This window comes from Dromiciops gliroides, chromosome 2, assembly GCF_019393635.1.
Source record: "Dromiciops gliroides isolate mDroGli1 chromosome 2, mDroGli1.pri, whole genome shotgun sequence".
NCBI lineage: Eukaryota > Metazoa > Chordata > Mammalia > Microbiotheria > Microbiotheriidae > Dromiciops > Dromiciops gliroides.
The window spans coordinates 607,430,492-607,444,246 of record NC_057862.1 but is presented as its reverse complement, the minus strand read 5'-3'; positions in this window follow the sequence as shown (position 1 = coordinate 607,444,246).

The following is a 13,755-nucleotide window of genomic DNA, read 5'->3' as shown; positions in this document are numbered from 1 at the left end:
GTAAAAGGCTGCATTCAAACCCCGATGTAAAAAACACCCAAAGTAACTACCCCTTGAGCCAAATCTCCAGTTTCCCCAAAAGATGAGATATTCAGATTCATAGATGATTGGCTATTGTGGCTGGAAGCTTGATTAGAGATTAGCAACCCCTATATTTTACACTTGAGAAAACCGAATCCCACTGAACTGAAGTGACTTTCCCAAGGCCACATAATCAGATTGTTCCAGAATCAAGACACAACTCTAATCTCCCATCTCCCAGTTGAGCTTTCTTCTCAAAATCATAATGTCTGCATAATTTGAAAATTCCATTTATGAAGTCGCTTGTTTCTGTCATCTGTTTGTTATTTAAATAGAGACTGAAGATTCTTAAGAGCTGGTATCAAGGTTTCTTTAGAATTCACCTTGTTCTGATCTGCTCTCATTTCTCTCCAGCTTCACCAGTGTCTGTGCCTCATGGTGGAAAAGTGAAGATCATATTCTCAGAAAAGCTCTCCAAGGAAATGTGAGACTAATTAAAATAAAATCCCAACCTCTACTGATTTTCTAATCTCCAAGCCCCGCCTCCCTCCCCAACACACACAGTTACTCAATACTTTTTCACCTTCTTTTCAGAGATTAAATAAAGCCTGCAATCTGTCTCCCTGCCTTTTTCTGTCTCTGTAATGTCTGTCTGTCTCTCATTGTTTCTGTCTGACTGCCTCTCTCCCTCCCTCCCTCCTGTCTCCTGCCTCTTCTCTTCAATCTTCTCTTCTCTTCTCTTCTCTTCTCTTCTCTTCTCTTCTCTTCTCTTCTCTTCTCTTCTCTTCTCTTCTCTTCTCTTCTCTTCTCTTCTCTTCTCTTCTCTTCTCTCTCTCTCTCTCTCTCTCTCTCTCTCTCTCTCTCTCTCTCTCACACACACACACACACACACACACACACACACACACACACACACACACACACACACACACACACATGCATTTGCCCAGACAAATTAAGGTCACTTCAGTTCCAGTAAACCATCCATAGGGCCAAACAAGGAGCCTTTTGTTGAGTATATATCCTACATTTTGTGTCACGGAAAGTGCTAATGGACAAACTTCCTTCTTCTCTCACTCTTCCACCATATGTTTACCTTCATGAATTTGAACAGAACATGTTTTACAACCAGAGAAATATGGACTCTTGGGAAAGTAAATCTCCCTTAGATGAACTTGAAGGGAAAGGGGAGATTCAGGGGAGGGGAAGAGGTGGGGGGCAGAGGAGACATGCTCCTTTTCAACAAAGTTTATTTACAAGACTTGCATAATAAGTATTTTATTTTCTTGAATAAGGTGCTTCCTGAGTAAGATCCTTTGTCCTGGTCTTAGGAAATCAAAAGACATTTGTTTATGATTTAAATTGAACCACATTGCCCCATAGTATTGACTTTACTGCTTAGTTTAGGAAGTAGCAGTGGGTATTTGAAGAGAAAAATAAGATTACCCCCTCCCACCCCAACTCTCTGGGAGGTGAAAGTAGAGGTGGGAGAGGAAGGGAGGAGCAATACCAGAATAGCAGAAAATACCAGAATACCAAAAATGCTCTGATCCCTTTAGAATGTCCATTGCTGCCTTGTTACCATTTGACATGCCTAAAAGAAGTCTCCTTAGACCATAGAGCTTAGAGGCATTCATGGAAGGGATCTCCCACAGTAGTATTTATATCCTGATCTCAAAGAACTGCTAACACACAAGAACATTTAAAAAACAAAACCCCTTGAATGTGGATTTTCTCTCTTGTTAATGGAATTTGTTCATTTAGTTGGTCAACACACTTAAATTCATATATGAATGTTCATACTAATTTAATTCCAAAGAAAAATTGTAGCACACTCCAGCCTTATTAAATACATCAATGTTGTGCTGATGAACAGAAAGTGCAAAGCAAAAGAAAGGGCTGATATTCTCACATTGGTGCTGCTTTGTGACTTAGAAAAGAGCAAGCAATATACTCTCCATTTCACAAGTGAGGAAAGTGAAGCACAGACAAGTTGAAAAAACACATCTATCAGTCAAAGAGTGATAGGGACTCAAACCTACTGATTAAAGCAGCCATTTTAGTCATTTATCTATGCTGAATATAAATATATAACAAGCATTGGTCTAGAGTGGGAAGGTAACTCCGAGGTCACTGAGAATAAACTCATTTTCTATGTTTTATAAGGAGGCTGATGGTGGCTTAGTGAATTAGAGTTCTTGGACCGGAGTGCAGAAAACCTGAACTTAAATTTGACCTCACATACTTAATAGCTGTGTGACCCTGGGCAAGTCACTTAACCTCTTTCTGCCTCAGTTTCCTCAAATGTAAAACGGGGATAATAATAGTACCCACTTCACAGTGTTGTTGTGAAGATTAAATGAGATCATATTTGCAAAAATGTCTAGCCCAGTGCATAGTGGGAGCCATATAAACATGTATTTCTCCTCACACTTATAGGTGTGGAAATTTAGGCTCCAGGGCATTAAGTGACTTGTTCACAGTCACACAGGTAAGAATAAAAGGTAGTAATTGAAGCCAGGTCCTCTGATTCCAGAGCTTGCACTCTTTCTACTGTACTGCCTTCCTTTTCATGTGGCTTTTGGGGGGGGGGGTGTTGCAGAGAGAGGCAACATGTTGTAGTTTAAATCATGTTGCTCTTAGGCAGAAGAACTGATTTTGAGCCCCAACTCCTACATTCCCTAACCAAATGACCCAGGACAAATTGTCTTCTTGGTGTCTTGATTTCCCAATCTTTGAAATGAGGATAACACATCTTCTATGTTCTTCACACCTGTACACCTTAAAGTCCTATATTATTATAAAAATATATTAATATATTGTTTTATATAATAAGAAGAGGGTATATAAAATGCAAAATGTTTCTTAGTAAGAGTTATTCTCTATTTTGAAACATGACTTAGAGTACCTTGTACCTCAAAAGAAAAGGCACATTTCCAAATTAAAATTGTCACTGTAAGACTTCCTCACATACTCCTCAGTAGTTCACTAAATAATAAGTATTTTCCCAAAGGCTTTGGCCTTAAAACAGAGAACTGGATGTTATAAAGGAGAGAAGGTAGTAATGAAAATTAGGAAAAATATTCTCTTTGGGAAGCATGCCAAGCTGGGGGAGTATATAGGAAAAGAAACTACCGTTGAGCCTGTGTGCCCTAATGTTTCAGTATTAAGCAAGGGTAGGGGACTCTTACTTGTTTAGAGCATCTAGTTTGTACCTGACTGGGGTTAAGGAATGCTAAAAGCTGAAGTACCCTGTTCTATTTTGAGACTGTGTACATTCCCCAAATTGTATGTAGAAAATAATAACCCTTTAGGTCTTGAGTATAACAAGGATTACAGAGTATACAGTAAAAGTGGACAGTTGACAGTTGACAGTTTGGAAACCTAGACAGATCATTTGGGCAAATTTTAATTAATTGAAGCAAAAAATAAAAAATAAATAAATAAATAAAAAGTCTGCAAGCCGGAGAGGTAGAGTGAGGTGCAGGGAGTTCAACAGGGCAGACTAGGTTGAATTATTTAAATGACTGGGCCTATGTAGGGCTTTTGATTGCAAATCCTTGTCTCATTGGTGCAGTTACAGATTTAAAGCCATCTAGTCGATCAGATATTGGGGGGGGGGAGAGAATTGAGAATAAACACCTAACACAGGTCAAATGGGAAGAAATGGAGGAAGCTCTCATCTTCCTGAGGGTTGCCTGCTGGGTTGGTACCAGCCATGTCTCATAGTGGTTGAAGAGCGGAGCACCGTGATTCTTCTTTTCCAACACATACACACCCACCCCTGCCAAATAGCCATGCTTGTCAGGGAAAGACTCCCACTTGGCAGATAACTGCTGAAACTAAAGGTTGCATTTAAAAAGAGAAGAGTTCATTTTTTTTAAAGCACAACCAAGATTTCCCCCTCTGTACCCACATTCTTCTCTTCACTCTTCTGTTCAGCCATGTTCTTAGAAATGTATGTGTACCTCACAGAACCATTCCACATCTTTTTCATGCAAATAGTCCCCCAAGCCAGCTAATTGTGTCAGTAAAATGACTGGTCCAAGAGCAGGACCAAGGTTCAGTTCTTCACGCTCTTCCCCTTCTGAGAATTTTGGAAGTACGTTTCAAATCAGATGGCAGGGGCACCCACTGGGTATTTTCCCCAAATCTCCCATCCAGTTTAATGCAAGATCATTTTCCTTACTCTTTCAAAGGCTTCAATTCGCTTCTTTCCAAGTAGCTGATTTGCTCTTGGCCAGTGGAGGGAAAAGCACAATTTAAGGATGAAGACCTTTAAAATGAAACGAAAGTTAAAATGAGTTTTCCTCAAATGGACAGGGGCGAGGTGAGGTGGTTATTTATGACGGGAGGCCAGTTTGACAAAGTTTTGGCTCCAAGGAAGTTTTCATAATGGTAGAATTCTGTGCATGTGGGTAGCTGTATCTGGACTGCTCCCCGCATGCTGGGGATTTAAAGATTGCTGCAGTCTTAATTGCTAGAGGTGTTAGATCTTACCAGATAGATTCACTACGTCTACGTATTTAAGGAAATGCTAATAAACAAACAGAACATGTATTAAGGTAGCTGCACTCCCTCTTCGAATGAAAAATAATTCCCAATTTGCATTGCTTATGGCATAAATTAAAAACAAAGTGCTCTTTTGAAAGGCGCTGGTTACCAGGCAGCCCTCAGACTCCAACAGAGCCCAGTATTTGACCCCGATTCTGTGCTCTCCTCCAAATAGATGGTATTAAACCCTATTGCCTAAATCCGTACCCTTGGTCATCTTGCCCACCTAAACTGGAGACTACTGCTTCCCATTGCAAAGATTTCCCTTGGTCTGTACTTCAGGTTCGATGTCAAAAGAATCTTATAGTTCCAAGGGGGAAAATCCGTATATACTTTGCCCTTTTTTCTTAATGGCTAAACATTGTAATGGTAGCTAAATAGAAATTCTTGTCTGTTAATAGGTGCCTTTAGTTTGTAATAAATAGGAATGCTAATGACTCAAATTTGGTATTTGGTATGCATTAGCGTTTGGAAGGCTTTTCTTCAGAGACCTCATTGGCATGCAATATGGCAAGCTTCCTTTGAAACATATTTATAAAATAACTACAGTATAATTAAACCAACAAAGCCATCTTTTAAGTAAGCTTAAAAGCTCAGTTTTTTTTCACTCTGTAAAAATTCATTTTAAAGGGGGAAAATAGTTTTGCCTCAACCCCCACTGTATATTTCATTTTGCATCTAATATTTCCTTTGCATCTGCAATCTTTGCCTATCTATTTCTTTTTGACAACTGTGATTATTAATAAAGTGTTCGTAAGAGAGATGCTTCATAGCGTCTTCAACAAGAAGAATGCAGTGGTTTTTTTGTTGTTGTTGTTAATGGGAATTGTAACCTATCTTGACAGATACAATGTATAAGATGGGCTTTCCCCCCTTAATTGTTAATGTTGCCGTGCTGAACATGCTAGGAGAGGATCAACAGATATGGCAGGTAATAATCAGAGTGGATGCTATTTGATACAATGTAACTAAAAATATTTTAAAGCCATAAAAGAAATAGATAAACAAAAGCAATTATGTTTAATTTTGCGTTCGGCATGTGAGCAGTTGTCGTTCCTGCTGGATTGAATAGAGGAGAAAACTCGGAGTGAGCAGAGGCTTCCTTGGGACACAGAGAAGGCTTTTCTTTTCTTTTCTTTTCTTTTTAAACCTTTACGTGTTCGCCTGGGGACGGACTTAGCCCTGCAGCTCGGGTTCAGGCTCTAGCTCCCTGATGGTGTAGCGCTGACCGGGAGCAGGTACCACATGAATAGCAATCCGGAACAATCTACGGCTCAAGTTCGCTGAGTTTTCAGCAGTTTTGCAAACCTAAACACACACGCTCTCTCTCTCTCTCTCTCTCTCTCTCTCTCTCTCTCTCTCTCTCTCTCTCTCTCTCTCTCTCTCTCTCACACACACACACACACACACACACACACACACACACACACTCACAAACTCCCCTCACCTTCGCCCAATCTCCTGATAGAAAACCAGGGTTTTTCTTTTAAAAAGAAAAGGAAAGAAAAGGGGGGAAAAGGCACACTCAAGGCTCCTGGAAGGTCCCCAGGCGGACGCCCGAAGGGGGCCTGAAGTTTTCGCCTTTGGTCCCCCACTCACGGCCCTCTGCTCCGCCCGCTTGGTACCAGTCCCTTCACCTTAGTCTTTCGCCGAAGGGATTTAATCCTTCAACCCCACCTCCAGCACTAGGAATAAACACAGTTGACATCATTGTTATAATCTTTATTTAAAACTGTTACCAAGGTTACAAATTGCCGTGCCTCGCATGCAACAGGTTCCTCTGAAGCAGTATCATTACAGATTAACTGTAATGTGTAGGATTAGAATAAAAGGCATAAGGGATTATGTAAGGGGGGGGGGGGAGCTCAAAATAACACACGCATCTTGACTCGCAGACTCCAGCCCGCGGATAACGCTTTTACGAAATGTGCCGGGGAAACGTTGAGCTCTAAAATAAGATTCCGTCCCCGTGAAGGTTGTGATGACCATGGGCACTTAGGGGAAAGAAGGAAGGGATGAGCGCGCCGTGGGCGGCGACGGCGGAGGTGGGGCAGTTCGTGATCATCTGTGGGGTTCTGCAAGGCTGTCCCGGGTTCTTGTCTTCCCTGAGGCCCAGCCTGGGAGCCAAGAGTGGGGGAGAGAAGAGAACAAGGGCTCATTGGCAACGTGGGGAGTAGAGGGAAAAGGAAGGGGCGGGAAATGGCGAAAGGAGGGAGAGGGGAAGGGAAGGGAAGGGGGGACCGCTGGTGCAGAAAGGGTTCGTAGGATAGTCTCTGCTCTGAGTAAGCGATCCAGTTAACATGAAAAGCTACTCGTAATGATGCGATGTTGGGCAACACGCACAAAAAGAGAGTCGCCGTGTTTATCCCTATTGATAGCATCGCATTGAGATAGAGGGTCCGCGCAGTGCAATCGAGGCCGAAGCACTGCTTTTCTCGCTCCCTGGCTGCGTCTCCCTTCGTCCCCATCGCACGCCCCATTGAACCCTCTCCTTCCCTTCGGTGCCTCCGGTCCCTTTTCAGATGGGGAATGGGGCGATCGAAGGTCAGGGATTTGTGTGTGGCCTCCCTCAGTGAGACCTGAAGGGGTGGGAAGGAAAAGACGGTTCTAAATCAGCGGAAGGGCCAAGGGCTCGGAGGGCTTTGGGAGTGCAGGGGCCTGGAGTGCAGGCCAAGAGAGAGCTGGAGTTCGAAGGGAGGGAGTACAGGCTTGGGGCAGCGACAAGAGGAAGTAAAGGAAATGCCAGCCCTGACTGTACCCTCTGTCCCAGGTAGCTGGTGCAGGCTGAGCTAGCCACGACCATAGGACTTTCTCGGGCCGCCTGTCCCTGCAAGGTATGCTGCAAGTCTGGACCTCACCATTTCCCCTTGCGTACTAGCGAAGATAGAGCGCTTATTCCAATACCCCCGACCCAGACATTCCAGTCCTTTCTGACAGCCAACCTGCGACCCAAACTAGTCTGCCATGCCCCGACCCGGTTTAACCCATCCCTGTCCCCTCGGGGCCAACTCCGGGACAGGCCCTGGGCCTACTGACGCACCGCGCCGGGGTATTTTCCTGCTGGAGCGGAGGGAGAAGGACTGGAAAAACAAACAGGGGTTGGGGTTGGGGCGGGAGCTCAGGAAGTGCGCAGTGCGGAGCGAGTGCAAAACAAAGGCCTCTCCTTGGCCGGGTCACCCCGCGGTGACCCGGGAGACAGCTGAACCACTGGGCGTCGGGGTGAGCCTCCGCCTTCCAGCCACTCTGCACGCTACTGGCCGCCAAGCTCCCAGGTGCACTGCTGAGCTGGGGACAAGCGGGCGGAGCCAGGCTAGGCCAGGGCATCCATGCTGGTTCCCTCATGCTCAGCGGCCAACATTTCCAACAAGGGAAATGAGAGCGCCGTCCGCTCCTGCTTCTAGGAAGGGCGAAACCCCTGGTCAGCTGTTGGCGGGGGTTGGGGGGCGCGGAGAGGGAGAGAGGGAGAGAGGGAGAGAGGGAGAGAGAGAGAGAGAGAGAGAGAGAGAGAGAGAGAGAGAGAGAGAGAGAGAGAGAGAGAGAGAGAGAGAGAGAGAGAGAGAGAGAGTTGGAAATGGCCTAGGCCACCCAGCCTCCCGGGCTCAGTCTTGGCCAGCTCTGAGAAGTAGCCTCCTTTCTTCCTTTCCAACCTCTCTATTTGAGGGACTAGGAGCGGAGGGGAGGGGGGTCGGAGTGGGGAGGGAGCTGTCACGAGAAAGAGACTTTTCTCCCTAGTTAAGAAATAGGTGCCCAACTTTGTCGCCCTCTCGCCTCTGGCGAGGAAAAGGACCCAGGCTAAGGAAACGACGGGAGGGGACTCTTGCAAACAGCTGTTCCTCATACATATTTCATTATACAATCAGATAATGCGTCCCACCACCTTCTCAATTATTCACAGATAAACATTTTCAAGACGTTTTGACATCTGTCTTGGTGCCTGCTATTAATTTAGTAATCACTGTAGTTAAAAATGTATGGGATTTTTGCCGTGAGGCACCTCCACTTCGCTTTGCGGGCAGAGCTGTATAAACGCGGGACAGACGCATGTGAATGTGCCTCTCCCAATTGGGATAGTCTTTCGGGCACGGCAGCGTTCTGTTGACAAAAGGAATTAAAAGTGCATTTTCATTATTTTTTATTGTATTGTGAGTTTTAACTTCTTCATATTAAAAAGAACAGTAGTTTTCAGCCCTAGGGCAGAGTGCAGCCTGAAATACTTTTAGTTCTGGCTCAGGGCTGTAGGTCTCTGCTAGCGGCTGATGTTGCTGGACAGAGAGACAGACAGACAGACGAACAGACATTCTCTGGCAACAGAAAAAGGAAGGAAAAGAACCCTTCACTACAGATAGCCCAGACCTTGTCTTTTGGGCCCATTCTAAACTACCATATGTCCAAGATCACGGAAGAAAATAATTTCAGTCCAGTAGTTTCCATCACGAGATTGGAGTTCATTGGAGGGCAGGGGGAGAAACGAATCACATTTATGTTGCGGTGAAAAATACATCAGCAAGTGCATACATGCAAATCTAATACACAGACATACATGCACATATAGATATACACGTACTCAACTTCACAGAAGCGCTCATACACACATTTACATGCGTGCAGTTAAAGCCATACATGTAAAGAAGTTTTAAATCTTCAGAGCAAACAAATCTGGAGTTAAGTGATTTGTTTTTTATTGGTTTTTTTAAAATAAACTCCACCTATACAGGGCTTATTTGTTCCTCCCGGCAGCGGAGCATCTTGTAATTGATAAAGTTTTGTTTTCCAATTTAAGAGACAAATAAACAAACAAAACGAGTTTGCTTAGATAAAGCCCTAAATCCTGTCTGTAGAGAGGTGAAGATAAACTAACTTAGAAGCTTTACCATTAGTTTACACGTTTTCATATTTCTCCCTGAATCTCTGGTTCTATGTCTCTCCCTTACTGTCTCTTCCTCTTCCCTCCTCCCCCCCTCCCCCAATTAGGTTTCATTGGTTGAATATCTCAGGGATTTACTGAAAACAACTGGTAGAAGTCCAGCGACCGTTAGTTGATCCAGATGAATTAATTCTGTTCATATTTCACATATTTTTTAAAGATCCAAATACAACAACAGCAAATCAATTACAAATCACTTGTTAAAATCCCGGGGAGGGACGGGCACTTCGAAAAACGTTTTTTAAAAGTTTACCCCAAAAAGAGAGTATAGGGCAAAAACAGGTCCTCTCATCTTCAGGGGATTTGCCTCACCAAAAACTTCTTGCCTAGTCCTTTTTTTTTTTTTTTCTGCGGGGTGGGAAGCGGAGAGAGGGACAAGCTCTCTGCAGCAGCCTGGGGGATTTTCCTCTCCTTTGCTGCAAAGGGACCCGACTTTCTCCCAAACGTTCCCCTAAAGTCTTTCTTTTTTCAAAACAAACCTTTCTCAGACTTGCCTTCGACTTTGCAACATGCCTGGAGGGAGGGAAGGAGGGATGCCAGTTCCGCCCCAAGAGCCAAAGGTGAGGAGGGAGAGAAGCCGGAAGGGTGCGGTGGGGGAGGGGGCGGCCTAGTCGGGGTTCTCAGCGTGGATACAGGTTCTGCACAAAAAAACGCCAAATTAACCGGCCGAGGAATTGGGAAGGGGGGAATGGGGGGGGGGCAGCGGTTGCGCCGCGAATGGAGTTGACTTTATCAATGTGAAGCAACAAAGAAAACAAACCTGTAGGTTAATTCGGGAAATCATTGTACTTTCCATCCTCGTCTTGCACTAGATGGAGAGAGATGTCAGCCTGTGACATTTATACACATTCTTTACCCACCCCCAACCTCTGGGTTCCAACCGCAAAGATCTCCAGCCGTATTCAAGCAACTCCGAATGGTCATGGCTGAGAGAGCCCCAGCACGCGAGCGGCAGGAATACAAAACTAAAAAAAATAACAATAATAACAACTATATCATCATCATCAAAGAAGACACGTCTTCTAACTGTTCTTGTTCTTTGGAGCTGGGGAAGAAAGGGGTTATGGGAGTTCGGACTATGGGACCAATTAAATCTGCCAATTTAGAGGAAGGAAGAATAAAAAGAAATGGAACAGGGGAGAGCCGAACACATTCATTTCCGGATTATATTCTGATGTGGGCTGAATATTTTCACTGGGAAACGAGCTAGCGTTTTATTTAGAAGGGCACTCCAGAAAGTCCGTCCACCCAGACGTAGGTCTGAAATGTGTCTCCCAGTACAGATAGACATTCATTTGGAGGCATTCCCTAACATAGGGTTGAGTTGGGGACGCCTCGGCTTCCCCACTCCACCCACACCACACAAGGATTGGCATTGGAGGAGAGCAGTGTCTTACCAGGATCTGCCTGGAGCTCACTCTTTCTTTCTCTGCCTCTGTTAGAAGTTTGGTTTTTTCCTCCACTCAAAAGCAACCCATTTTCTATATGTATGAATGTGTGCATTGAGGTGTGTGGTTAGGCATAATTGCGTTGAGTCAAGGAATGCGAGTGTGTGTGTACTCACGTGAATTCGGTGTGTGCACACTTGTACTTTAACTGGTATTCCTGTGCATTTCCTCAGACAATTCTGTGTTTGTTGCATAATAAAATACATTTTCATGTGTGTATTCTTGTGCGTATATTTATTGAAATGAGGAGGGGGAGCGGGACGAGTAGGAGAGTGCACCTGCGTCTGGTTTTGAATGGGTTTTCAGCCTATAAGTGATTGGGAAGCGCTTGAACGAACTTTCCCCCAGTGTCTAAAAACCAAACCGCAGCAGATCATGATCGATGATTTCTATGAGTAAGTTACAAAGATCTTGAACCAGAAATGACTAGGATTCTCTTCCAGAGCCACTTCTGTTCCTGCTGCTTCCAGGACTTCTTCCAGGCCTTGGCCCAATTGGGGGGGAGGGAGGTGATGTTCAGATCTGTCCCTGTCCCTCGCCTCCTACTTGATTCCAGAGACCCTGCCAAGTCTCTAGCTACCTCAGCTTCCGCGTTCACAGGATTGTAGGGCACTATTCCCTGTCTGAAGATGTCTCTATTCTTCTCTCTTCTCCCCTTTCTCCTGTGGAATTCCCTTTCCCTCTCTCTGGTTCACTCCTCTTCACAAGCACATTGATCCAGAGAACCCAATAGGGCACTAGACAAGAATGGCATGGGTTCACTCGTGCATAACGTTCAGTCTATGCGGGTTCTCTCTATTAGCTTCTCAATCGGCACTGGATATCATTTTTGGTCCACTTATGGAAGTTTTTCTGAAGCGCTTAGGTAGGGAAAAACGCTGAGAAGTAAGCCACGATCTCCTCATCTGACCTTGATCCTGGACTGACGGGAGTGGTCACAACCACAGGCTCCCACCAAGTTCTCTTGCTCTCTAAATAAGAGTTTTGGGGACGTGAAGAAGGGTAAGGTAGTGAGAGAGCAGTTTCAGCAAAGGGAACGTCCCAGCCTCAGGAGAGAAACTGAATTTGTAATTTGGGATGGATCAAGACCCGCCCCCTACCCACCTCCCTTCCTACCAACCCGGCCTCCAGCCCCCCCCCCATCCCTTCCATGTCTTCTAGTGACTACCACAGCCTCTAGGTAAGCCGGAAGAGCACTGCTGGGGCACTAAAACCACGTGATAGGGAGGCCTGGGGGACTGAGAGGGTGGAGTTCGGGACCCGGCCCCCAAGAGTGAGCCTTGCTCAGCTTTGGGCCTGGGGGATAGTCTGAAAAGGGAGGAATGAGACAAGAGAGGTGAAGCCACTGGGGATGAAACGAGAAAGTAGGTCCTCAGAGTACTAGTTGGAGAGTAATCCCTCGCCATACCTTTCTTTCTATTCGATAGATCCTCTTCCCCTCTCTGTTCAAAGAATTCTCTACAGGGGGGCAGGAGGGGCAGAAGCACTTGTCCCCGGGACAGGCTTTTACCCCTTTCCCCGAACGCTGAGAATATATGAGAATGAGTGTGCTTATGACTACGATTATGTGTGTAAGAGTGTGTGCACGAGACTTCGTGTGTGGTACGTGGGTATTAGTGTGTTCTCGTGTCCATGAATATGTGTGTGTTTGTAACCCCATATGAATGTAAATGGTCCCATGCATTGTGAGCTATGTAGACATCTATGCTTGCTGGTCCCCGTGACTGATACATCTGTTTACGGGATTGGTGTGAGTTGTTTGCCGCTGCCACGGACTAGGCGTGATATAATATAAACACCCTTTTCCTTCGTCCCCTGCCCCCTCTGAATAAGTCAAGAATTAGTTGATTACCTAAAGAAAGCTGCTCCCATATTCTCTGGTCCCAACTCCCCATCCCTATTCCCTCTTCTCATTTAGGACAAAAAAAAAAAAGGAATTGAAGCTCTCAGGCTTGGGCTGCTTATGGCCGAGGCTGGGCAGAGGAAGGCCCCTAGAAGCAGGCCCCAGCTCTCCAAGACAAAGCCACAAGTCTGTTCGTTACTTTTGCTGGGTCAGGAACAGGAGGAACGCCTCTCTCCTAAAGTCAGTTATTTAGGGTGTGGAGTGTGGAAGGGACGGACGGGTTAGCGGAGCAAGGCAGCAGGTGCCAAGGTCAGGGAGAAAACTAACCTCTCCACCTTTGATTTAGCAGAATTCCATAAAACAGCATTGTGGGAACGGGGCTGGAAGTTAAACTAAGAATGGGAATCGAGGTGGGGTGGAGGTGTTGGGGGGGTAGAATGAAAATGGATGGTAAAGGATGAAGGTGGGGTGGAAGTTAGGATAGAAGAGGGAATGGAGGTGTGGGGGGGACTAAGAAGGCGACCGTGTGGGAATAGGTGTTGAAATGATCTAGTGAAGAGATGGAGATAGGAATGGAAATGGGCTTGGGAGAAGGTGAGGATGAAGACGGAGGTGGGCTAGGGAAGGTGTAGGGGTCAGGATGCTAATGGGATGATGAAGATGGGGGTGGGATCGGGGCAGAGAGACTGTTTCTATTCCTACTTCCCAGATGTGCCACCCAATGCCATATTATGTTCTGACTCCTTAGCACCCCAGAAGAGAACAAATAAGACTAATGATTTATTTATTTAGGGGAGGTGGGGTGGTCTAGAAAAGGGAGGGAGGCTGGGGAGGAGATGGGGGAGGGAACCCTCCAAGGGACGGCGCCCTGAGAAGTGAAGGAAAACATATGTGTAACCTCAGCCCCCAGCTCTCAGCTGACTAACAGGTTAGTTAGACGGGTGAGCCGGCATTCCGCAGGAAAG